General features: G+C 42.0%; 1 protein-coding gene across 1 annotated transcript in view; it reads right to left on the bottom strand.

Moving 5' to 3' along the window:
• COL16A1 (collagen type XVI alpha 1 chain) overlaps positions 1-26,362 on the bottom strand; it is a 292,803-nt gene that overhangs the window by 240,406 nt on the left and 26,035 nt on the right. The window contains exon 2 of the mRNA XM_039329689.1: positions 11,528-11,661. The gene's annotated coding sequence lies outside the window, so the exon portion shown is untranslated. The remainder of the gene's footprint in view (positions 1-11,527; positions 11,662-26,362) is intronic.

The raw sequence follows: 26,362 nt of genomic DNA, 5'->3' as shown, positions 1-26,362 counted from the left end.
GACTTTTCTAGGCTGCCCTATCTATGTTTCCTGATAAAATACATGGGAAAATCCCATTGGAGGAAAATTCCACTTAGGGTTAGGGTTAGGTCACCATGAACTCATAGAGCAAAATGGACACCGCCAACAAATTCGGAGTGCTTGGGTATGGTTAGAAGGACACTGACTTTTCTAGCCTGCCCTATCTATCTTTCCTGGTAAAATACATGGGAAAATCCCATTGGAGGAAAATTCCACTTAGGGTTAGGGTTAGGTCACCTTGAACTCATAGAGCAAAATGGACATCGGCAACAAATTTGGAGTGCTTGGGTATGGTTAGGAGGGCATTGACTTTTCTAGCCTGCCCTATCTATGTTTCCTGGTAAAATACATGGGAAAATCCCATTGGGGGAAAATTGCACTTAGGGTTAGGGTTAGATCACCTTGAACTCATAGAACAAAATGGATGTCGCCAACAAACTCGTAGTGCTTGGGTATGGTTAGGAGGGCACTGACTTTTCTAGCCTGCCCTATCTATCTTTCCTGGTAAAATACATGGGAAAATCCCATTAGAGGAAAATTCCACTTAGAGTTAGTCACCATTTTGCCCTTCCACTTAGAGGATACATCAAAGCAGATAGAGGAAATGGTCTACATGCACTACAAGCCCAAGGCTAACCCCCTCCCCCCGTAGTAGAATGGCAGAACCAAAACATCCTAAATCAGAGGTAGGCAATCTTGGCTGTTTTATGACTCGTGAACTTCAACTCCCAGAATTCCTGAGCCAGCCATGCTGAGGGGAAAGGGAGAAGTTTCCAAGCTGACCCATGTTGGCTCAGGAATTCTGGGAGTTGAAGTTCACGAGTCATAAAAGAGCCAAGGTTGCCTATCCCTGACCTAAACCCAGAGAATATGCATGCTTAATAATTGAGCGTTCTGACAACCCCTCTCCCTCTCCACCCAGCAAATCCAGTGGTCAATGATGAGAGGAACATTGGCAGAAAACATCTGAAGGCCACTAACATATTTGTCCTGGGACCAACGGAATCTTTCATCTAGGCCAGCATCTGTTCTTTAATCGAGGGATTCATTTTAATTAAAAGTAGGGCAATTTTTCACTCGTTATTCATTTGAACTATTTGTAGTAAAAGAAGCCAGACCACAGCTGCATCATTAGCCACTTTAAACCCCTCCAATCCATACATGAAGCAAACTGACACCTACCATGAAGATGAGGCATGACCACGAACACAAAGCCAAAAAATAGCAAGGCAGCCCACCATCTTAAATCCCCCTGCAACTCAGACTAACCTGAGCACAACAAAGCCCCCACCCAAACAGAACACTCCCCCAGCCAATCAGAGCACAGCCAACCCCCCAGCCAATCAGAGCACAGCCAAGCCCCTAACCAATCAGAACACACCTCCACCCAATCAGAATACAGCCAAGCTCCCACCCAATCAGTTCATACCCCCACTGACAGTTAAAAGGAAGAAACAGCTAAGACCACGCATTGCTCTTCGAAGCATGAAGATGACGAATGGGACTTCGTCGAAACGTCACCAAGACACTTCCAATTTTACGCAGGAGAAAACCCGAATAACCAAAGACCTACATACAAACACCCGCGAAAACCTCAGAATATATATATATATTCTGAAAACCATGATTGTCAGGGTGTGTAGTTTGCATTCAATCTTACCAGCATTCTCCAACCAGGATGGCTGTTAGAATGATAATAAGGATGATAAATGAAGTGCATCATTTCTCTGCAGTGCTCTTCATCATCTTTACTAAATACCAATATCCTGTTTAGTTTTTCCTTTTGGAGCACAACCCAAATTAAGGACTGAATTAGAATTCTGGCTCCTAGAAATTACATATTTGCAAATCAACTCAAATGTGTATCCCTTTTCCTGCCAAAAGAAAGGGTGCCAATCAAGATATGAGCAATTTGGCTAAGTGTCATCAGCATGATCAGAAAAGGAATTATTCAGTGCCAGAGATTAAAGTCACAGTGTTAGTCACAGAACAAAGAAAGCATTTTGACTTAAGGTGCTGTAGGCGAAGAGCAGGCAGACTTGGGAGGATCGGAGTCAAACATGTCAGCAGCTTAGAGTCCTCATGTTGACACAAACAAACCAAGTCAGCCTGAATTCCGTTAACCCCTATCTCAGTGATGGCAAACCTTTTAGAGACTGAGTGCCCAAACTGCAACCCAAAACCCACTTAGGCATTGTCAGGTGCTGGCTGTGGTGGTCCATTGGCTGTGTGTGGCCCATTGGGTGGGCATGGCTGCTGTGGTAACGGCAGACAGGGTGGGACTAAAAAGTTCAATCAATCAATTCCAACTTTGCAAGATCTTATTTTTTCCTGCAAGAAGTTGAAATTGACTGATTGACTGAACTTTTTTTTTTACACAGCGGCGGAGGCCTAAAGCGAAAAGGTTTTATAAACCCAGATGAAGGCCTAGGAATGGGGCGACAGCACGTGTGCCTGCAGAGAGGACTCTGCGTGCCACTGCCCTATTTGGTGCCGATTTACTGCTGAACTTTAGTTGACCAAATTCTTGTCTATAGGTTTGAATAACTCTTTTGTGATGGAGCTTAGCCTGACCCTTTGCATCTGACAGGTGCAACTTTGGCTACAATGGCAGCAAATGTAAGACCCTGATGAAATTTCACTTTTGCTACTGTTCACTATCCCACTGGCAAATTAGCTTTTCCAGATCTCTTTGGCTGCAAGTTCTTCAGAAAAACTAAATAAACAAATCCAGTAAAGTATCTCTATTTCCCAGAGAAAAACCAACAGCCTTTATTCTTTAACTAATTTCAGTTGCATACCAAGAAAAGCAAATGATTCATAGTGGTTCACACTTAAAGAAACACCAACTAATTTTAGATGTGTTACTGAGAAAACTTGAGAAATAAGCTAAATGGTCTTACTCAAATGACATCCCCATTGTCAGGCATGTCACAACACACTTCTTCCCCCCCCCCCCAGGAATGACTAAATATAAGGAAGGAGTTAATAGGCTTTTTAAAACAACAAACAAACAAACAAACAAACTCTTCGGAAATCACTGAAGCTTGGAAAATGGTGGTGTTCGCTCACAAAATAGTTTGTCATTGTTTTAAGTGGTCAAGCGTGATTTTGGAGTGAGTTGGCCAACCTGTTGTGAGATTTCATGAGTACAGGAAATTTAAAAAAATGTCCTTGTTTGGTTCGGTCCAGTTCTGTTTTTTTTTTTTTAATTATTATTTATTTGGGCATGCCACTTGTTAAAGTTTGCTAATCTTTCCAGACATCAAGTCACTCCATGAAAAGAATGGGAAAAAAAAGCCATTTCAACATGCATGTGGATGAACATGTGTGCATTTCTCTTGTATTTGCCACTGCAGATTCTTTCGGACAGCTGCATGCATGCCAGAAAGCTTTTGCAGTGTATTCATGCACCATCTGTAGTTCTAGCCTTGCAGCACCCTTGCTTTGCCTTCTTTCGAAAGCATAGCTGCAGCAGCCACATAGGCTAAAATAGACAGGGATTCTTTCTATACACTCCATTCCCTGCTCCTGTGCAAAAGGCACTCGTGAAATTCTGCTACTGGGTTGAATATCTGTGAAACTTGCAGGAGTCTATATACTCTGACTCACCCCCTTGAGTATTCCAGAGCTGGATGTCCAAAATATGCTTTCCTTCTGGAGAAGAGATGATTGAAGATGGTTGACATGTGCTGTGCTTACAAAAATTTAAATAAACAAGCAAGCATGGATTTAAATAGCTTTTGCATGTAAGAATGGGCAAATCATATGTTTTTTTTTACCTTCCCTCCTTCCTTCCTACCTTCCTTTCTTCTTATCTTCCCCTCCCCTCTCCCTTCTCTCCCTTTACTTTTTTTTTAAAAAAGAATCCATCTCAAATCCTCTCTGTCCATTAATAAAGGTATTTGAGATTTGAAGTAAATACCTATGTTTGAAAAATGAACCAAATGGAATTCTTACACATCTTTTAGCCCCAAATTGGCCAGCTAGAAAGAAATATTATACTCTGTCTCTCTGTCTCCTTATCATTCTCTCTAATGTGCCAAAAGTACTAAAATTCCAGTCTGTCAGATTTAGATCCTATGCCTGGTCTTAAATGGTTTTGGGGGAGGACAAGACCTCAGCTCAAGAAGATAGCTGTTCTTTTTCTAGGCATGATCTGTGCATTAGGAAATGAGTTTTGAAAGTCAGTGCCTACAAAAAGGTATTAACTGACCATTAAGTGTCATTAGGCAGTCATTTTTGTGCCCCGCTCTGTTGTCCATCTCTATCCACGTTGATAACATCTAGATTTCAATCTCATGTCCAATGTCTCAATGGCAGTATCCAAAGATCTGAATAGGACAAGGCAATTTGGTTCACACATCGTTTTAAAGTGAAGTCGTCACTTGCTGAAATGCAGGTTGTTTCTTTTTTTTTTTTTTTTTGGTAAATAAAATGCAGTTGGCTGGATTCATATAAAATGCTGAGCTATAGACCAGGATTAAGCAAGCTGTGATACATGGGCTACATATGCGCCCCAGTGCCCCTTTTTCGCTCCTCCAAATGGAACCCATTTTACAGCACAACTGGAATAGTATATAGGGTCAACATTAACATCTGACAGATATTAACTTAGAATAATAGTATCCTAGGGCTGATGGGGACCTTGGAGATCATCTAGTCCAACCCCCTGCCCAAGGCAGGGGAACTTATGTCTTCCTGGACAAGTGCTTGTCCAATATTTTCTTGAAAACCACCAGCAATGGAATGCCCATAATTGTGGGAGGGAAGCTGTTCCATTGATCATTGTTTCCACTGTCAGGAAATTTCTCCTTAGTTCCAGGTTAAATCTCCCTCTGATGAGCATCCACCCATTGCTTCTTGCCCTACCCCCAGGAGCTTTGGGGAGTAAGTTGACTCCCACTTCATTGTGATAGCGCCTCTAATACTGGAAGACGGCTATCATGTCACCCCTAATTCTTCTCTTCATTAGGTTAGACATACTTAGTTCCCACAACTATTCATCATGCAATTTAATGTTCAGACCCCTTATCATCTTAGTTACTCTTCTCTATACTCTTTCTAGGGTCTCAGTATCTTTTTCATACTGTGGTGACCGGAACTGGATACAGTACTCTGAGTGTGGCCTTGATTGTGCAATATAGAGCAGTACTGTTGCTTCTTGTGATCTTTATGCTTTCTCTTGCTGAGGCAGCCTGAGTCTTGACATTTTTGTCAAGCTTTGACTACACATTGTATTACACTTGTGTAGCTTTGTGTAGCTTTGATTACACACTGAGGACTGACTTGGAGAGATTCAGGTTGGGGTTATGGTATCAAAGGGATGGCTTAAGGATGGTGTTGAAAGAAAAATCTTCATCAGGGTCCGGTCCAAGCCGGGAATAAACAAAATGGAGACTGCTTTAGAAAGAAGGTTGTAGTTTATTGAAGAGCAGAACGACAGCAGCATATGGCTCTGGGGAAGCTGACCACATGTAGCTGGGAGTGGTGGGTTTTTATGTCTTCTTGGGCTTTTGTGTTTGAGGTTGTTTTCTGTTCCTGTGGCATGAACTTTGACCTGAGCTTTTGAGCATGTCCTTTTGATATTCTGATGGTGGTGGGTTAATCCTATTATGTCCTAAAAGTTATGTCTTTAGAGTTTGGGTGGGGTATGTAGATTTTAGGGATCTCTGTCTTTCTAATCTCATCAGCTCCAAATTTCTACAGAATTGGTTTCTGCTTGGGGCATGGAGAGGGGATTGGTTTCTGGGGGCTGGTTTTGTCTTAGATTTTCTCCTATTATTCTTTGGGAGAATTATAATATTCTGCCTTTTTAATATCCCCCCAAATATTTCTTTTTCTGGGAGGGGGGGGTTGCTGTCCTCCCTCAATGGCAAAGGCTTATTAAATGATTGGTTTTGCCCTGTAAAAAAAACAGATCAACTTTCCTCTCCAACCCGTTAAACAAAACGTACTCCTTTCCCCATAAACACCTGCCACTCCACGGAGCATTACAAGTGAAAAGTAAGAAAGAAAAGTGCCTAGCTCTGAGGCATAATAAGGTTAACAAGCCACAATAGATGGCCTTAATTCCACACATTAAAGTATCATGGCTGAATTCCTTAAGCGAGCCAGATTTGCATCTCACACAGAGTCCTGAAAACCTTTATTCTGGCTGCCTGACACTCCATTCTCTCCTTTCACTCATTCACTCACTCGTAAACATACCAAACAATTTGGATTGAAGCCCCGGCGTAAACCTTTCCGTTTGGTTTCCTGCTTCTTTTACACCTGAGGCATATTATCTGCCCTGTATATTTGAGCAATGTAACCAGAAAGCACAGTTTGCGCAACCGTGCCTGGCTTGAGCTGAGTCAAGACAAGATGGCAAAGGACAAAGTGAAACTCCACCGTCTGGGCAATAATCTTGAGTTCTGGTTCTTCTCCCAGTAGTGTTACCTAGAGCCACAAGGGGGCATCAGGGACTTGTTGATTTTTGTTAGCGGGGGATGTGAAGAGGAGGTGCAGAAGGAACCAGAATTGAAAAGATAGCAGTAGAGATGAAGGGGGGGGGGAAGGATATGGCCATTGTAGGCACTGGCTAAAGAGAAAAGAGCAAGAAAGATAATTAAATCATATCAAAATGTATAATCTAGCCCAGATTAGACCATTTTCTGGATTTACAGAACAAAATAGAACATAGAAGAAGAGGATTGCAAGGGACTTTGGAGATCTTCTAGTCCAGCCCCTTATTCAAGCAAGAGACTCTATGCCTTTTCAGACAAATGATTGTCCAATCTCTTCTTGAAAACCTCCAGTGTTAGAGCAGCCACAACTTCTGCAGACAAGCTGTTCCACTGATTAAGTTCTAGGCTGGATCTCTGATAACTTTCCACCAGTTATTATAACATCATCATCATCATCATCATCCTAATAAAGTTGGAAGGGACCTTGGAGGTCATCGAGTCCAACCCCCTGCTCAGGCAGGAAACCCTACACCATTTTGGACAAACGGCTGTCCAGTCTCTTCTTAAAAACTTCCAGTGTTGGAGCATTCACCGCTTCTGGAGGCAGGTTGCTCCACTGGTAAATTATTCTCACTGTCAGGAAGTTTCTCCTTAGTTCCAGGTTGCTTCTCTCCTTGATTAGCTTTCATCCGTTGCTTCCTTTCCTGCTTTTAGGCGCTTTGGAGAACAGCTTGACTCCCTCTTCTTTGGGGCAGCCCCTGAGATATTGGAACACTGCTATTCTCCCCTTGTCCTTCTCTTCATTAGACTAGACATACCCAATTCCAGCAACATTTCCTTATATGTTTTAGCCTCCAGTCCCCTAATCATCTTTGTTGCTCTTCTTTGTACTCTTTCTAGAGTCTCAACATCTTATCTTGCCCTTGGGTGCTTTGGAGAATAGATCCGCCCCTTCTGCTTTTTGACAGCCCTTCAAGTAATGGAAGATTGCTCTCATATCACCCCAGTCGCTCTCTTTGTTAGAGTAGACATACGTAGTTCCCTCAGTTGCTCATCATACAGTTTAGCCTCCTAATCCCTTATATCTTTGTTGTTTTTTCTCTGTCCTCTTTCTAACTTCCTTTTTTTATCATGGTGACCAGAACTGGGTGCAGTATTCCAAGTGTGGCCTCACCAGTGCAGTACATTAAGTCTCACATAAATCATAGTACGCCCCTTTGCCTACATGCCCTCATTGTGGTCAATACTAACCAGGTTTAGTGTATTATAGGAATGTAGCCATAGAGCTTGAACCCATTTCAAGCCTGTGGTTTGGTTAAGTGTCTGGGGTAAATGCAGTCTCTGTTTTTGGTGGAGGAGCTTTCCATAAAATTGAGGGCTGCTGCTGTCCTGATCAATTGCATTGTGATTGGAAAGGAGACAAATGGGAGCTTTTGACCTAGATGTGCAGAGCTGATATGATACTGATGCAAGCCACAGTACATATAAAATTAGATTTCTTCACCCATCCCTACCCACAACCCCATTTTCTCTCTCTCTCTCTCTCTCTCTCTCTCTCTCTCTCTCATACACTTGGGAACCCTACAAATTGGCAGGTGCTGGTATCTGTAAAACAACAAAGCATTTTGAGATGTGAAATCAAGCTGATGCTCAGCTCTGAGAGTAAAGGAGACAGCGCCATCTTTTTCAATCAAACATCAAGCTATTAAAGGCTTTGGATCCAGTTCTCTTTTAAGACCATCAGAAACATCTCCGGGAAGCCAACATTTAGGCCCTAAAAGGTGATTTTTTAAGAAGTGCAGATCCTCTGCTGCTCTGCTGGAGCTCAGCCCGCCTCAGTCTCGTGGACGAGCAATCCGAGGGTCTCACATTTATTGTGGACGTGCAGATACTAACAAAAGCAATGTGGCAGCTCCATTGTGTGTGCAGAATCCATGCAGGCTTTCAAACAGGGCAAGTTCTAGATGTACAAAGCCTGTTAGATATAGATTCATACAACAATGATTAATGAACATGGAGCTGCCATTTTTGTTTTGCTTGGATCTGAAATCTGTGCCAGGAGCTCTGATCTGGATTAGAGCCATCTTGCACGTAGGAAGAGGAAACAAGAATTTCCCTCTAGTCACTTTTTTCCTGCAATTTTTCTCACTAACATGACAGCTGAAGTCACGAAGCCTCCACTGACATTATTGTCTTTTCTAAAACACTGGCATGGACCTCACAAACGTTTCAGTGTTGGCCTTACAGGTAGTCCTGAACAACCATTTGTTTAGTGAGCGTTCAATTACACCAACCCTGGGAAAGAGGACTTACAACAGGTCCTATTGCACTGGGCTTGGTGGCGCAGTGGTTAGAATGCAGTACTGCAGGCTAATTCTGCTGACTGCCGACTGCCAGCAGTTCAACAGTTTGATTCTCACTGGCTGAAGTTGACTCAGCCTTCCATCCTTCCGAGGTTGGTAAAAGGAGGACCCAGATTGTTGGGGGTGATATGCTGACTCTGTAAACTGCTTAGAGAGGGCTGTAAAGCACTGTGAAGTGGTCTATAAGTCCAAGTGCTATTGCTATTGTTTTCATCCATCTATCCATCCATCCATCCATCCATCCATCCATCCATGAAGAACAGTGGTTAGAATACAATATTGCAGGTTAACTCTGCCAACTACCAGCAGTTCGATCCTGACAGGGTTCAAGATTGACTCAGCCTTCCATCCTTCCGATGTCGGTAAAACCCCAGATTGTTGGGGGCGATATGCTGATTCTGTAAACTGCTTAGAGAGGGCTGTAAAGCACTATGAAGCAGTATATAAGTCTAAGTGCTATTGCTATTGTTTTCATCCATCCATTCATCTATCCATCCATCGATACATCCATAATGAACAATGGTTAGAATACAATATTGCAGGCTGACTCTGCCCACTGCCAGCAGTTTGATCCTGACCGGCTCAATGTTGACTCAGCCTTCCATCCTTCCGAAGTTGTTAAAGTGAGGACCCATATTGTTGGGTGGGCAATATGCTGACTCTGCAAACTGCTTAGAGAGGGCTGGAAAGCACTGTGAAGCGACACATAAGTCTAAGTACTATTGCTATTACGACCATTGCAACATCACCACAGTCACATCGTCAAAATTTGGCCACTGGACAATGGGTCATGTGACTGCCCTTTGCCACCTTCCCAGATGGCTTCTGACAAGCCAAGTCAAGAGGGGAAGTTGAATTCGCTTAACAACATTTGCTCAAGAGCTGCGGCAAATAAAGGTCATAAACTTGGGCCTGGCTTAGCAACCGCATGGCTTAGCATTAGAAATTGTGATCCCAATTGTGGTTGTAAGTCAAGAACTTCCTCTACTGGTTGGTTTTATTACAAGGCAAGAGACACAACTGAACAGGAGCTTCAGCCAGTCTCCAGTCATTTGTGATGTCTCCTTAGATGGCCATCCTACTTGATCTATTTAGGCAGCCTTGGTATTGTGGTTTTAGAGGTTCCGTTAAGAACCTCTGGAGAAGCCAGAAAGATTTACAACTGCAGTCTGATAAGCATTTTCTTACAAGAAAGTCTCCTTGAATGTAAGGAACCTTAATTCTAAGTAAGTCTGTTAGAGAAGCTCTTGCAAAGATGCAAATGGAAATGGAAATGTGGGTTGCAAGTGTGGCCCACAAAGCTAAGATGCCAACCATCTGTCTCAGTCAGGGGTGGGGCACCCTGTGCCTGAGGCTAACCTGGAAACTCCCAGCAAATCACAAGATTGTTTTAAGTGATTAGTTCTGTCTCTGGCTCATTTCCACCCTGTCATCCCAAAGGTGCTTTTCCAAGAGGCAACTGGGTTCCCTTTGTTTTTTCTTGAAGATGTTTCGCTTCTCATCCAAGAAGCTTCTTCGGTTCCTGAAGAACTTCTTCCGTTCCGTTCAGAACTAAAGAAGCTTCTTGGATGAGGAGTGAAACATCTTCAAGGAAAAACAAAGAAAGTCCAGTTGCCTCTTGAAGAAACACCTTTGAGACAGCCCTGATCTGGATGACTAAGAATCTCCGTAGACATTTCATTCTGTAAGATGGGCTTAAGCATCTCCGCATAGTTGAAAGGGCTGCTGAAAGAACAGCCATAATTAGGCCAAGTGCTCTGCACTCACAAACAATGTGCATTCAGCTGGGAAGGTTAAAATGGAATGTCCTGATACCAGCCCATCTGCTGACATCATTTCAACATCCAGGGAGGTCAGTGGGGTTAGCGTTTATATCCGACATACACAAAAACATAGGCAGAGCTTTGATTGAATTGTTGTGGCCACCATCTTGACATTTTTTTAACCACATCCTGCAAAAGCTCTGGGGACTGACACCTTTTAACCAGCCCACCTTCCTTTAGGTCTTAATCCTAGCACATCTACACCATCACAAGATATCCTTTGGGGTTGTGTAGAGTTCATCAAATGAAAGAGACAGCTAAGGAAGTTAGAGGCATGAGATTAAAAAATAGAAAAGAACAAAACAAAAAACAAAACACCCAGCTAAGGATAGTTTACACTCATACCATTCACTACACCCTTTATCAGGGGTCTTCAAACTTAGCCCTTTTATGACTTATGGACTTCAACTCCCAGAATTCCTCAGCCAGGCACAGCGTGCCTGGCTGAGGAATTCTGGGAGTTGAAGTCCATAAGTCATAAAAGGGCCAAGTTTGAAGACCCCTGCCCTTTATCTTTCTAACCTTCCATTCTACCTTCCATCATGCCCAGTCATGCTTCAAATCTTCTATTTTGTCCATTAAACTTCTTACTTCCTCCTTTCTCAGGATTTCATTAACTGCTTCCCATCATGACTTTCTCAAACTTTCCTTTTCCTTCAACACTTCCCCTTCCCCTTTTGATATTTGTGGTGTGGTTTAATCCTCCTCCATTATCTCTGCATGACTGAACCATCTCAACTGACTTGTTTCATCCTGGCCACCTACTGTTGTATTTGACCTGCATTCATTCGCCATCCATTCATTCTTGACCTTCTCCACTCTGCTTGTTGGCATGCTTCTTATTAACCTCTCCCCTCTGCCATCAACTTACTTTTCTGTAGACATCGTAGAAGGAGAGCTGTGTTACTCTATGGCAGACCAGAATCACATGCTCATTTTCCAAAGTGTCATCACCTGCCATCAGTGTCCCTCTTGACTGGGTGTTAAAGAAACAGGTCACACTTCCTACAAAAGAATCAAAGGACTTTAAATTTTGGACAGCAGGGCTTCAAAAAACAAGGAGCAAAAGAACAACAACAACAACACTGGAGCATTTTAATCTCCCAAGACTCTCAACGGCAGACATCAAGTTTCCATCTTAGAACACTGAAACTACACTGGTGTCATAGAGGAAAGATGGCAGAAGTCACATACATTAACAGGTTTTAGGCTGTCACAGAAGGCCTTAACAAAGACAGAGGGTTTTTAAATGTAATTGCTGACTGCTGAGGAACTTGTAATATGTCTTACATGTAACCTGCGCTTACACCTTTCTTTCCCATCTCCCTTGCCTTGTCCTCTTTTTGAATTCTACTTTAGTTTTAGCCAACACACACATCAAATCAAGTGAGCCGCAGTTCAAAAAAGAAGCTAGTGCCTTTCAATAAAATTTCTTAGTTCAAAAAACTGCTACCAGACTGCATCTGATTTTTAACTTTAATGTTTCTCATGTTCTTTCTTTCTTTCTTTCTTTTTCTTTCTTTCTCTCTCTCTCTCTCTCTCTCTCTCTCTCTCTCTCTCTTTCTTTCCTTGTTATTTTTGGCATTTGTTACAAATCTTAGTTCATTCTGAGTCTTAGCCTTCCTGACTCCTTGCAGATTTGGGCTATATGCTGATATTCTGCTTTGGTGATATGTCCTTCTTTCCACTTTTTTATACTTGTCCTTTTTGTCCCTCCGTTTGTCAGAGAGCTTTTTGTGCAGCTGTGCTGGTCTCATTTAGTGTCTCTTGTTTTTCTTTCTCTATTGCTTTTGTTTGGGCATTTATTATTATCATCTCATTTTTCAGAGTTTCCCGTGCATCCAGAACTGTTTTTCCCTCCAGGATTTTCATCCATGGAATGATTCCCCCCACCCTGATTTTTAACTTTTAGATTTCTCATGTTACTTTTGTAGTAGGGTGTCCTTAGCTGAGGTGTGTGTGAATGTCCTGCCTATACCTCCAAGTTGATGTGACATGAACAAGAGTGCGTTGGCTTGCAAGGGAGTCATCTAGTTCTCTAATGTACCTTGTCTCTAGATTAGGTCAGAGTTTCTTTTGAGACCTATAAATGCAGCTTGAAGAAAAGTAGGATTTGAAAGCAATTAGATGTACTAAACACCAATAAACACCGTGTTCCTGTCAAGACAGATTTGCACCTTCACCTATAATCCCCTTCGCTCACAGCTTGACAAAAAAGGGGGGGATGAGGTGGGATGGAATGCCAGAGTGGGATGGGGTGGGGGGAATTGCAATCTGAGCATTGTCAGTTCCCGTGAGAGAGTGCCCCAACCCAAGGACACATTGAGCAGGTGGAGTAGCCTGGCTTACTGGTTTCCCATAAAAAAAATGAACAGAAGTGATTGGTGGACGTAATGGATTGTGGATGGTGGGCCACAGGGAAAGGGGAGGGGAATTAACTATGCAAGCTTTTGTGTGGGAAACCCGGAGCTGGTTTTGCTTCGTTTGTGCCAATATGCTTTATTCAGTAAAGTTTATACTCTGGGTCAAATAATGTTCCAGAAGTTTCTTTTTCTGGATCCTGCCAAATGGACAGTGGGGAGTTCCAGGAGAGAAAAAGGGACCTGGAGATCATAGCTTCTACTGAATTCCCCTGCAAACACATCAAGCCTGGGCATGCCAGAATTTGGGAGCAAAGGCGAAGCGTGCCATTTGTCCAGAACCGAACTTCTTGATTAAGCCGGCACACTTTCTCTCCATAAATTGTTAAAACCTTGTCAATAGCTGATTAGCCATAAGCGAAGCCAGCCTGCCAAGGAGCGTTCAGGCAGTGATTTACAACGAATGCATTTCTGTTATGTATTCTAAAACGTTATTACAGAAAGTGGCTTGGACTCCCAGCCCAATCTTGAAATATTAATAAAACATTAATAAAAGTGGTGCTGCGTATCCACCAACTAAGGCAGAATCTTCTTCGTGGAATTGATCCAGGGTAGAACCATGCAAGAAATTATTCTGGGTTATTTATTTATTTTCCCCAATGCTAGAGCGTCTAAAGGAAATAATCCAGCGTCTAAAGGAAATAATCCAACGCAAAGCACTAGCCCAAGATACAACGCGGCCCTTTTAAATTCCTTCTACCGTCAGGTCGATGTCCTGAAGAGGAGAGGAATGACTCAACCAGTTCTGCTTTCTTTGGTTTTGCTATTTATCAAAAAGTTAAGTCAGGTTTTTGGCTTTTCCATATCACTGGGACATTCCTCTCTCTCTCTGTATGTGCGTGTGCTTGTGTGCGTATCGTCCTAATGTATGCGCTTCCGTACTCCTGTGTTTCCAAGGCACAGATTTTTTTTGTAGACAGTTTCTCCTGAATTGATACATTCCTTTGATTTCTCTAATAAACATGGGGTTTTTTTTCTTTTTACGACCCTTAAATCCCTTGCATCAGGGTGGAGTTGGGGTGACTGAGTGGAGCTGAGCATTTACTGCCCGGATGCTCTTCCTGACACCATGCAGCGTTCACAGCAATCGTTTTCTCTTTGCGCCCTGATATAGAAACATCTACCATTGCTTAGGATTGAACTCTCAACCTTCCGAGTGGGAGGCCAACGTCTTCACCTCTAGGCCACTGTGCCGCTCCAATTTCTCTGCTAAATAAATATGGAATCAGTAAATCCCTTCCTCATTCTTTGAGAACAATACAGCCTCTTCAAAGTACTATTGCTGAGATGAATTTTGGATTTTGGACTTTTGTTGGTGCAATTCTGGATATTCACACACAAATGTCTTAGCAACTAAGCTACATCCTGGACATTTTCATGAAATTCTCTTTATTTTTTTTTACTTTTTTTATATATATATATATATATATATATATATATATATATATATATATTTTATGGGTGATGTTTATACAGAGCAGGGGTGTCAAACTGCCAGTCCGTGGGCTGGATGTGTCATGCCGAAACCACGCCCACCCCATTGCCGGCAATGGAAAAAAAGTCGTGATACGTCATGACACGTCATGTGACGTTGCGAGTTTGACGCCCCTGATATAGAGAATGATATTAAATATATAACGAAAAGATAGAAAGAAGAAATAAGATAAAGGAGAAATTGCATAGAGCAATTAGAGAAGTTAATTCAAAAAGGTGACTTCCATTTTTCCTTTTCACTTTGGCGGGTGGGTGGGCAGGAAACATTGCTGCTGCAAATTCTCATTGTGCAAATTAAATCAGAAGTGCCCAGCCCTCATTTTGTATAGTTTGTCATTTTATGCAAGTTTATCCAATTTCCACATGCCAAATCGAGGTGTCTGCACTCCCAACCTGGTGCCATTCAGATGTGTGAGATGTTTGCCGCAACCAGCGTGTTATCAAAGCGGAACAGAACAAATTTAAGGTAGGAAAAAATGAGGAACTGAGCAAAACTCAATCCGACAATTTGTCCATTTCTATCAGCTTTTAAGTAGTTCCTTGTAATCTGCTCTTTCTTATTGTGCCATTAATTTGAGGTGAATTGAAGGCTATTGTTAACTTTAAATGCTCTTGTTTTAATCGCCCTAATTCCTTTAGGAATTAAACATCATAAAATGGTGCACTTAGTGTTTGCTCTTCCCAGTGTCTCACTTCTTCTAATTGCTCTCCAGGTAGAGCTCCTAAAATTAATTCTTGAACTGGAGCATGTACAGAAGAGGAGAGCATCTCCCAAGCCAGGTTGTTTTTTTTTTTTTCTCGCTCTCTTTTTGCTATGTACCTGACTCTTTGTTACATTCCCGTTCAGGTGCACATCAACATTGCAATAAACGTCTTTGCTTTTTTCATGCAGCTTTATCAATATTTGCTCTTTTTTTGGGAGGCGTTTGATTGAGAGAAACATCTGTTTCTGTGCATCGGTAAAAACATTTGCACGGAATTATTTTCAAAGAGGGCTATGCAGTGCTTAAGGCAAAAGCATACTTTAAGCCTGTGTATGTATGCCAAGGGGGCTATCAGGAACTCATTAAAGCAGCCATGTTATTTCTCACGATGGCTCAGCATAGTTGATGGCATTGCCCCCCTGATGTCTCCTTCGGTTTCTGAAGGACTCGATGGGAGAAGTCAGTGGTTTTACCCCTCTCAATTCACCCCCCTCGAGCAGCAAATTATTTTCAACCCACTTGATGCAATGGGGGGAAGCTAATAAAATCTGAACACGTCCATTAATCTTCCCTAATCTGGCCTAGGAAAAAATTAAGAGAACTTTGTTCTATCTTATTTCTTCCCTCCTTCCCTCCCCTTCCCTTCTGCTGTTTTTCCATATGCCTGGTTAATTCTTTAATTATACTCCACTTTATTTGGTCACTTCTGCTGTTCCATGTATCCTGAACATAGTGTCAAATAAACCCAACCATTGTAGATTGTAAATTGTAGCATTACATGTGTGCCAGGCAGCTTCTTTACAAGTTGTGGTTTAAAACAAACCTTGTGTATTTATTAATTCATTCATTTATATGGCTGCCATCTTGTACAAGAGATTCTGGGTGGCGAACAGAGATAAAAGCACCAATAATATATATTAAATCTTCCTTTTTTACAACCCTATAATCTGTTAATTTGGGGTAGAGTCAGGGGGACTGGATGAAGCTGGGGAGTTACTAGCCGGTTGCCCTTCCTGACACCACATGGATTTTGCAGCAAATAGGTTTTCTTTGCACCCTAGGAGAGAAATATCTGCCACTAACTAGGACTGAACTCTCAAACTTTCCAAGAAGGAGGCGAGTGTCTTCACCACTGAGCCATGTCATGATTCCAACAGATGAAACTCTTCCATCCATCCATTTAACCATCCATCTCTGTTAATCTCCCTCCCCTTCTGTCTCCTCTCCTAAACTACAGTGTTTGTTTCAAGAAATATGTCACGTCCCTGAAAATCATTCATTTTACAAATAGTTAAAGGGGCTGAACATTCTGTCTTGGCCTTACATTAACAGGTTTACATCTCTCTCTCTCTCTCTCTCTCTCTCTCTCTCTCTCTCTCTCTCTCTCTCTCACACACACACACACACACACACACACACACACACACACACACACATTTCACAATTGCTGAAGGAATGGATTCCAGGGACAATTAAATAAGCTTTCCAACCAGGACATTTTTAATTCTACCTCTCCCTGTTATAAGTAAAAAAAAAAACAAAAAACAAGGCATGTCATGCATTAATGTCTGTGAGTGTCAATTAAGCCACTGCCCATGGAGTGCCAAAGCTTCTGAATATTTTAAATGCACAGATGCCAACAGTGCAACTTGCATAATGAAAAACACACCTGCAGATGTGTCTGTCTGTGTATGCGGGCTCATGAGTGTAGGATTTGATCGAACAGTTTGCATTTCTTAGGAACAGAAATATAACCCATATTTGTAAGTTTCAAGCTGTCCTAAACCTGGTTAAATTTTTTTCCCCACCTTTGCCCCACCACGTGCCAGAAGCTGCTCAGTCTAATTTGAGTTCTGTCTATCTTCCTGATTCTATCAAGCTTTGCCAGAAAAATGGTGCCCACCTTATCCTGCTCGCTATGCTAACCAATGCATGGATCAATGAGGTTTCATATGCTGCAGAAATTAAATATTGACTTTTTCTGGGTTTGAACTTCTCACGGTGGCCTTAGGCTGCACGGGTGGTGACCTTGCTTGAAAAATTTTCCAGAGACTACCATGAAGAAAAATGAAATATGGGGGTGTGTTATTTTGGGCATGCTTCAAGTGTAGGGTTTAAAAACAAAAAATTTTGGTTATGTCTGTGAGTAAACTAAACCTGTCCTGTTAGCTAGGGGGAGTTGAGGGAGCAGGTTTAAACAACAACAACAGAATATCAAAGTTTGCAGCTATAAAGACACCCCACCTAAAAAATAATTTGCAAGCTTCTTTACATGTCTTCATGTTATCCCCAATAGTTGAATAGTCAATGAGAAAGAAATGATTTCTTTTTTTGTAGATGCAAAGGCAATCTTACAACAATCTCTCACTATTTGAGTTCCCAAATTCATTTTAGAATGTCTCTCCATTCAGATCAAAACTCCAAAGGAGAAGGAGTTGAGCAACTCTGCGGTGTAAACAAAATAACTGGAGGAAATTGGGAGAGGAGAGGGGGGAGCCAGAGAAAGCAACTAAATGTTGTTCTAAAGTACCAATGAGGAATGTTAAAATTCAGCATCAAGTGATCCACAGCTGTTCCAAAATCTGGACATCTAACTGGTTCCAAATCAAAAAAAGGAATTAGAATTCCAGAACAATTCTGGAATGAGATTGATGGCTCTATTTTTTTTTCATATAGACTGTGGCCAACCAGGCTTCTGTTTTCTGTTCCTGCTTCCAAAAAGAGATTTAAAAAATGTGCACTGTGTGTGCCTGGCTGCACCCATTTGATGAATGGTCCCCCCTTCGCTCTGACTTGTTCCTTGCCTTAATCCCTGAAACAGATTCAGTCTCTCAGGAACAAGGAAAACGCTAAAGTCTTTTGATCCAGAGTGAAAAAGAAGGGTTGGAAGAGGAGCAATTGTTTTTCTGGAGTTGAAAGTGGAAAAAGTAATCTGGGCGTAGTAAGGCGGTCTCAATCGGCTTTGCCTCTGCTACATTAGCATACACGTTCAGTGTAAGACCGTGTTTCTCAGCCTTGACTACTTTAAGATGTGTTGACTTCAACTCCCAGAATTCCCCAGCCAGAAATGACAAGGGTGATTAGTCAGGGTAAGGCAATGTTTCTCAAACTTGACTATTTCTAATATTTGTGAGCTGCAACTCCCAGCATTTCTCCACATAGTTCTGTCCTTAGTACTACGTGTCCATACATTGGTTCATACATCATCCCTAGTTTTTAAACTTTTCACCTGTTGAGGAGCTCATTAACTCCATTTCAACCATGACTTTCCTGATCTTCTCCTATTGCTCACCAATTCAGTCTACCTATGTATATTTACCAATAAATGAGAATATTTATAGCTCAGGGTTGAAACGAGGGGTCCTTGGTGCTCTCTGAGCTTGGTGGTTTTCCTGCAGATGTTTCATTAACCAACATCAGTGCGCTGATGATGTGACCTAGTTTGGGTAATGAAACATCTGGAAGAAAACAGTCAAGCTCAGAGACCACCAAGAGCCTCTTATGTATATTTATTTTGCAGTTCAATCCTCTTTCACTCCCTTGATATAATGAAAGGACTTCTTTCAGATTAGTCATTGAGTTTTTGTTTTGGTTTACATTCATTTGGCGCCATTCTACCCTCTTTTCCCACATTTCAGACTTTTTATTCAGAATTAAACCTACACTTTTTCCTCTCTTCATCAACTCTTAATGATGTCCTTTCTCCTTTTCTTAGTCTTGTATGCACACACATATTTTTATTCACTCATTCACTGATCCATTTATCCATTCATTTCTTCCAGCATTCAAAGTCACAATCTACTATAATACTGTGATCATCACCAGATGGATTCCTAGATACTGATGACCAACCCTTATCATGTGTTGGTCAAATGGTACTTTCCCATAGTACTTATTAATAAGATAGTGGAGGTACATTTAGATCAATCAAATCAATGCCATATCACAGTCATGTGACCAAATGATACTGCAGATTTAACAGAATAACAGAGTTGAAAGGGACCTTGGAGGTCTTCTAGTCCAACCCCCTGCTCAGGCAGGAAACCCTATATCATTCTAGACAAATGGCTGTCCAGTCTCTTCTTAAAAGCCTCCAGTGATGCAGCATCCACAACTTCTGGAGGGAAGTGATTCCACTGATTGATTGCTCTGTCAGGAAGTTTCTCCTTAGTTCTAGATTGCTTCTCTCTTTGATTAATTTCCATCTGTTGCTTCTTGTCCTGTCTTCGGGTGCTCTGGCGAATAGGTTGACTCCCTCTTCTTTGTAGCAGCCCCTTAGATATTGGAACACTGCTATCATGTCACCCCTTGTCTTTCTCATTGTTAGTTCCTGCAACCATTCTTCATATAGCTTTATCTAATGGTAAGGCCAATGTCGGTCCATCTAGTCCAGTGGTTCTCAACCTGTGTGTCGGGACCCCATTTGGGGTTGAACAACCATTTCACGGGGGTCGCCAAACAAGGCTGTCCACCATTTTTTTCCGCCTTTTCTTTGGCCACGTCCCTGGCACCTGGTGATGTATCAGTGGTTGGGGGTCACCACAACATGGGGAACTGTATTATGGGGTCGCGGCATTAGAAAGGTTGAGAACCACTGATCTAGTCCAGGGGTGTCAAACTGCCAGCCCACGGGCCAGTTTCATCATATGGAGACTATGCCCACCCCAGATCCAGCAATGCAAAACAAAAAGTCGTGACGTGACGTGGCGAGTTTGACATCCGTGCTTTAGTCACATTTTAGCCAGGATGCCACAAAACATAATACAAACCTGTTTTTTTTTTTTTACCTAAGCGACTTCAAGCTATCCAATGAAACCTAGGATCTCTAGTCTAAAAATATCCCTAAATATAATGAAATTGAGAAAGAAGTAGAAATTGCACTTTGAAGATTAGACTATTCATACTTTGTACCTATTTAGAGTTGTTTATAATAATGTTAATTAGCAGAGCCTCCACTAGAAAATATCCTCTCATATTTCTTTCATGACTTTTTGATCCATATCCATCTCATATTTGCAGTCATTTGATTGCATATTTAATATGCTTTATATTTGATTCCTACTAGGTCAAGATGCTTACTTTTTGTAGAATTCCCAATCAAATATAATTGCAGGAGACTATTGAGCTAAAGTTGCTGTGACATATAAGTAATTTCTTGGTTTCATTGGTTTTATTCTGTTTGCTCCACTTCTAAAGCACTTTTCTGTCTTTCTGTGGTTGTTTCCTCTCGGCTTGCCTAGGTACAAGAATCCAGGTACAAGAATTCAGAGTCTAACTGTAAGCTGATAATTTGCTAAATACTACAAGTAGTCCATGATTGGAAGTCATGACGGGTGATGAAACACATGACCGATCTGATTTTGTGATCATATTTTGGTGGTCTCTAAGCAAAGATCTATAAAGCAGTCATTGTGGTAGTAAAGTGGCCACCGTGGTTGTAAAGTAACCACCATGGTTGTAAACTGGACACCATGGTTGCAAAGCACCTGTCATGGCCATTAAGCAAATGAGTGATTCCCTCTAGGTGCCGTTTTGCCAAAACTGGTAAATGCTGGTTTTTGACAAACCATAGTAAAACATAGTCATGTGACTACAGGATACTGCAAATGACCTATAAATGTAGAGCAGTTGCTGAATATCCCAAGTTTGTTCCTGTGTCTGCAGGATGGAGGCCCAGATTGTCAAAACTTCAAATCCGGATTCTAAGTAGCTGCCCAGGTAGGTCTGTTTAATTTTGGATATAAGTCAAAAACTACCTCTATTCTTGAACTCCTTTCCAGTTGGCATTTTGGTGAGTACTACAGAACTTTGTAATCCAACACATTATGGTCTATAACTCATGAACCAGACAATATATGATATATCCTGACACACACTCTGGGGTGCATGGTTTATTGATTGGACCGAACTACTTATGCAAGATTGAACAAAAAGACAAAAGTTTAAGATTATCTGCCCTAAAAAAAAAAATCTAGGTTAAAAGTTTTCAATGTTTCCTTTCTACCATCTGATGGATTTCTGCAGTCCTCACATACAGTCCTCACATATCCATTAAACGTTTTCACTGTTCACACAATATACTTACCAGTCCAGTTATGAATATAGCAGCTGCATTTGTACGTCTTACTAAGCATTGTTAACTTTATCTGTGTCTTTTGAAAAAACAGCTTAAATGTACCCAGCTTGTTGGGTTACTTTATTGTTCAGTGATTTGTGCAAGGCAGAAAATGAGGCTAATTCAACATCCAGCTGAATTGTTTCATGTGAACACATCCTGTTAGCATTAATCAGAACTACATGCTGGTGTCATAGTAATGGCGAACTGAACCACGGAAGCCAACAGCAGGTGATATTTGTTCCTTTTTATTTATCTCTCATTATTCTTCCTGCTCCTTTTCTTATTCACTCCTTTTTATCAAGTAATTGAGGACCAGAGAGAGGCATTGTATAGCTGGCTTTCTACAATCAAAAATGCTTCCTGCACAAACCATGTAGCTTTTCCCTAGAACACTTATATTTTTGCAAAAAACAGAGCCCATGACCTGCATAATGGCGAGCTATGTGCTCGACATACATGCTGAGTTACCCTTCCTGCCCTCCTAGATAGCCCAGCTGTTCTCTCCAGCCATGGAAAAAATTCTAACGCCCTTTGCTTTCTCTTGGTAAGCTCTCCACTCACAACGGATCTTTATGTTTTTTTAAAAAAAATCACTCCTGTTCTTATAATTATTTATACATGTCCCCATGCCGTGCCACTGAGTCATTGTGTTGAGTTAGACTAATTAATGGAGAGGCAGTGGTGGCAGCTGGCTGGGTCACGGGGAGAACTGTGTGCTTATTAGATGGAGAGGCACAAGAACCAATGTGACCACCACACGTGGCCATCATTTGCAAATGCTGCTGTCATTTGAAGTAGCTATTCCAGGAAGAACACAAACATTTGCTTCTGCGATCGGTGTACCGTACTAAAATCACACTTATCTTCCCTGTACCCCAGCCACAAACAACACATCTACTAGAGGAAGGCAACACAGCCACAAGGTAGAAGATGGGGAAGAAATCTCCAAGTCTATGAACAGAGTAAAAGTCCAAGAAAGAAACCAGGTTATCTGCGGATCTGCACTTTCACTCCCGGGAAGAGCAAAAGGCCAATTGTTCTTGCACAAGGCTGCTTGCCCTCCTCAGAATCTCCCATTGATGATTTTTGTGCACTGAAAAATAGGACAGAGAAGGAAAAACACAACAACGTGTCTTATTATGGGATGTGCAAAAGCTACACTTGCTGTAACCGAGGTCAGAGGTTATTCTGGGAAAGGTGAGGGCGGGTGACATGACCCATGAAAGAAAGACCCCCATTATCATTTCCTAGCATCTGTCATCTGAGGAGCTTGGCTGAGTTTGCCAGATGGCAGAGCTGGCCTGGGACCAATGTCCACACTTTTCATTCTCTGGTCTTTTGTGGCATGGGTGAAATCCAAAGGCTGACCTCCGTCAGAAGGATTCTACCAGATCTAAGAAAGTTCCTTGGTAGACAGGAGGATCCTCTCAAGAGCGTCTCCATAGTCAATCTGTCCAGGGCCTTTTTGGAGCAGGAGTCAACTGTACCTGGGTCCTTGGATCACAGAGAACCCAAAGGCACCACGGAGAGAATGATATCTATTTGCTTTGTTTCTCTGCATGAGAAGACAGTAGTAGTGGGGAAGACCAAGAAATAGGAGAAGATAATTGGGGAAAGAAGAGCAGTTTAGAACATAGAATAATAGAATTGGAAGAGACCTTGAAGGTTCCTGCTCAAGGCTTACACTGTCACCCTCCTATGCTGCCACCCATGTAAGATTCATGGCAATGCCACTGCTGCCCACCTGCCACTCGCAGCGCTGCCACTGCCTGCACAAGGTTCATGGCAATGCCACTACCCGTGCGATACTAGTAGTACTGCTGCCACTTGCGCAACACTTGCAGCAACAGTGACATGAGGGAGGGATGAGCATAGGCACACGCATCCATGCATGCCCAGCTACTCATGTGGCCCAGTGCCCAAGAGCACATGGCCTGGTGGGCCTCAGCCCACAGGTTGCAGACCTCTGCTCTAGGACAAGAAGTAATGGGTGGCAGCTTGTTAAAGAGATGCCCAACCTAGAAGTAAGGAGAAATTAAGGGTTTGGAATAGAAGACCTCCAGCCCTATGTTGTCAACATCCAGATCGAGAATCCAAATAAAACTCCAGGTTCATTCCATTTCCAAAAAATCTTACTGTTTATTGAATACATTGCAGGGTGTATTGCTGAAGCAAAACTAACTCTGAGGTTCCGACACAAATTCATAGACTTAAACAATAATTGTCCCAGTCAACCCCGCATTGGCTCACGTAGTCTATATAAACAAGTTCACTTTGTTATGGAAACCGTCTGCTTCAAATCCGCACTTCTTATGGTGTCCATACTGACATGTATTGTCCCAAGAACTTCAGTTGTTGGGTAACTCAAAAGCGCAACTGATAATTACATGAAACAGCAATACTAAATTAGTTTTTGAGAAGGAAGTTGATAGTCCTATTCCTCTCTGGAAGTCACTTTAAGCTCTAAGGCAGCTGAAACTTTCAAGAAAAGACTGGATATCCACTTGTTCGGAATGATATAGGGTCTCCTGCTTGAGCAAGGGGTTGGACTAGAAGACCTCCAAAGTCTCTTCCAACTCCGTTTTTCTGTTCATTGTGTGGTGAGGGGTGGTTTTGTTTTTTTTAACTATCTCTCAACCATCCACCCAACTCTTGATATCTCTGCATCCGCCAATGGCTGGGAAATGCATTTATGCATTTCTCCCCATTTGTCCTCTGCCTTCCCGTTCCCACACCCCTAATTTCATAGTGCCTAATTGCAACATACAAAGAAGGATTAACCCACTCTTTGGGTTGGCTCTGTTGAAAATCCCTGCCAGCAGGTAACAATTAAGCTTCTAAAGCAAGCTTTGAGAGGCAACAATAGAGGGCTTTTCAAGAATAAGCACAAGCTTAGAGAACAAAAGTTAACTCTCCCTTCTCATTGGCAGAAAATTCTTCCTCCTTTTCTATTTTGTTTAGGTCGCCCTGCAGCAGCAGCAGAAGAAGAATTGACAAGGAAGGAGTAATTGGCTCCTCTTTGGGTATTTTAACAGCCCCTTCATGACTTGTGGACTTCAACTCCCAGAATTCCTGAGCCAGCATGGCTCAACTTGGAAACCTCTCCCTTTCCCCTCAGCATGGCTGGCTCAGGAATTCTGGGAGTTGAAGTCCACGAGTCATAAAATAGCCAAGGTTGCCTACCTCTGATTTAGGATGTTTGGGTTCTGCCATTCTCCTACGGGGGAGGGGGTTAGCCAGGGGCTTGTAGTGCATGTAGACCATTTCCTCTATCTGCTTTGATGTATCCTCTAAGTGGAATTTTCCTACAATGGGATTTTCCCATGTATTTTACCAGGAAACATAGATAGGGCAGGCTAGAAAAGTCAGTGCCCTCCTAACCATACCCAAGCACTCCAAATTTGTTGGCGATGTCCATTTTGCTCTATGAGTTCATGGTGGACTTCCAGAATTCCTGAGCCAGCCATGCTGAGGGGAAAGGGAGAGGTTTCCAAGCTGAGCCATGCTGGCTCAGGAATTCTGGGAGTTAAAGTCCACGAGTCATAAAAGATCCAAGCTTACCTACCCCTGGGCTAGACCCTATGCCTTGTGGGGATTAATAAAGTAACATCCAGTACTTTGAACGTGCAGTAAAGCTTGCAAAAGAGAGATGTTAAATTGGCATACTGAGGCATACTCAGTGACCACGACCACTACATTCTGGACCAGCTGAAGCTTCTGGGTGCTTTTCAATGGCACCCTTATGTAGAACTTGTAGTAGTCAAACCACAAGGTGACCAGAGCATGAGTGACAAAGAAAATGCCATAGTACAACTGAGCCCGAAAGATCTTGGATTTGCATCCACGGATTCAAACAGAGAGGATGAACTGTCCCACTTAATAATCTCCATTTTCTACCATTACCATTTTTCTCCATACCGCCCCCCTGCAGACGGTGTACCCAAGACTGTTAACAACAAATTTAACTTCGTGAAATAACGGTTACTATATCTGTATTTACAAACATGTTCTGAAATGAAAAATGCATCCCCATTTGATAAATCATATAACGCAAAAAGCCGGTTTCATTTTAAAAATAAATCTTGAGCTCCCCCGTTTCATCTTTTGTGTGTGTGTGTGTTTTTCCCCCTTTTTTGCATCTATCTACAAACACCTGGCCTTGTTTATGAAATAGATTAGAGAGTTCAACAAATGTCTGAGTCATGAGCAGACTTAAAAAAAATAATGTGCACAACTTAGAAAAGATATTTTTTTTATTGAACGCATCAAAGAACTAATATGCAATACGGGAGAAAAAAACACCACACAATATAGAAAAGAAAAGAACTCGCAAAAAAGAAATGTGCAAACTGTACATAACGAAATGAGCATACTTTTTTTTTATTTTGGTGCGCGCTGTTCAGTTTTATTTAGCCATTAATGGCTAGAAAAACATATTGCAGCCGTTTAAATAGGAACATTGCTGAAAATAATAGAGATGGAAACATCTAGTCTGCCAGGGGATGTGCTTAGATCCGTGCCACTGAGATTGGAAATGACAACTCCAGCAATGGCTGCAATTCCCTAGTTTTAGTTGCGGAAATACCCTCTCAGCTACTGCCAAAACCAAGAAATCGGGGCCGACAGGTGACTATTCCCAAAGTATAAAATCTTCAGTTGTGTCCATGGGAAGGTGCAGTCAAAGTCAAGATGGTGGCCATGCTACATACAGTTAAAACCCCATCCCTTTTGTTTAACCGGCATTGTACATGCAACACACAAGGATTTCAGCCGCATGTTTGCAATCACCAACTTGGTCTTTTTGGCAAGCTGTATCTCTTAAAGCCCCTTTTGACTGACCAAGCTTAAATACTGGTAAAATTCAGTTGTTCCTCATCCAGCTCATTGCCAACAACAGATGTTGGTTTAGACTGGGAGTAATTCTGTTATAGCGAGATGGAGATAAAGAAGTTGAGTACTGTTAATATAGC

This window comes from Crotalus tigris, unplaced genomic scaffold (assembly GCF_016545835.1).
Source record: "Crotalus tigris isolate CLP2741 ecotype Arizona unplaced genomic scaffold, ASM1654583v1 scf7180000017614.5298720, whole genome shotgun sequence".
Taxonomy (NCBI): Eukaryota; Metazoa; Chordata; class Lepidosauria; order Squamata; family Viperidae; genus Crotalus; species Crotalus tigris.
This window is presented reverse-complemented; position numbering and strand designations above follow the sequence as displayed.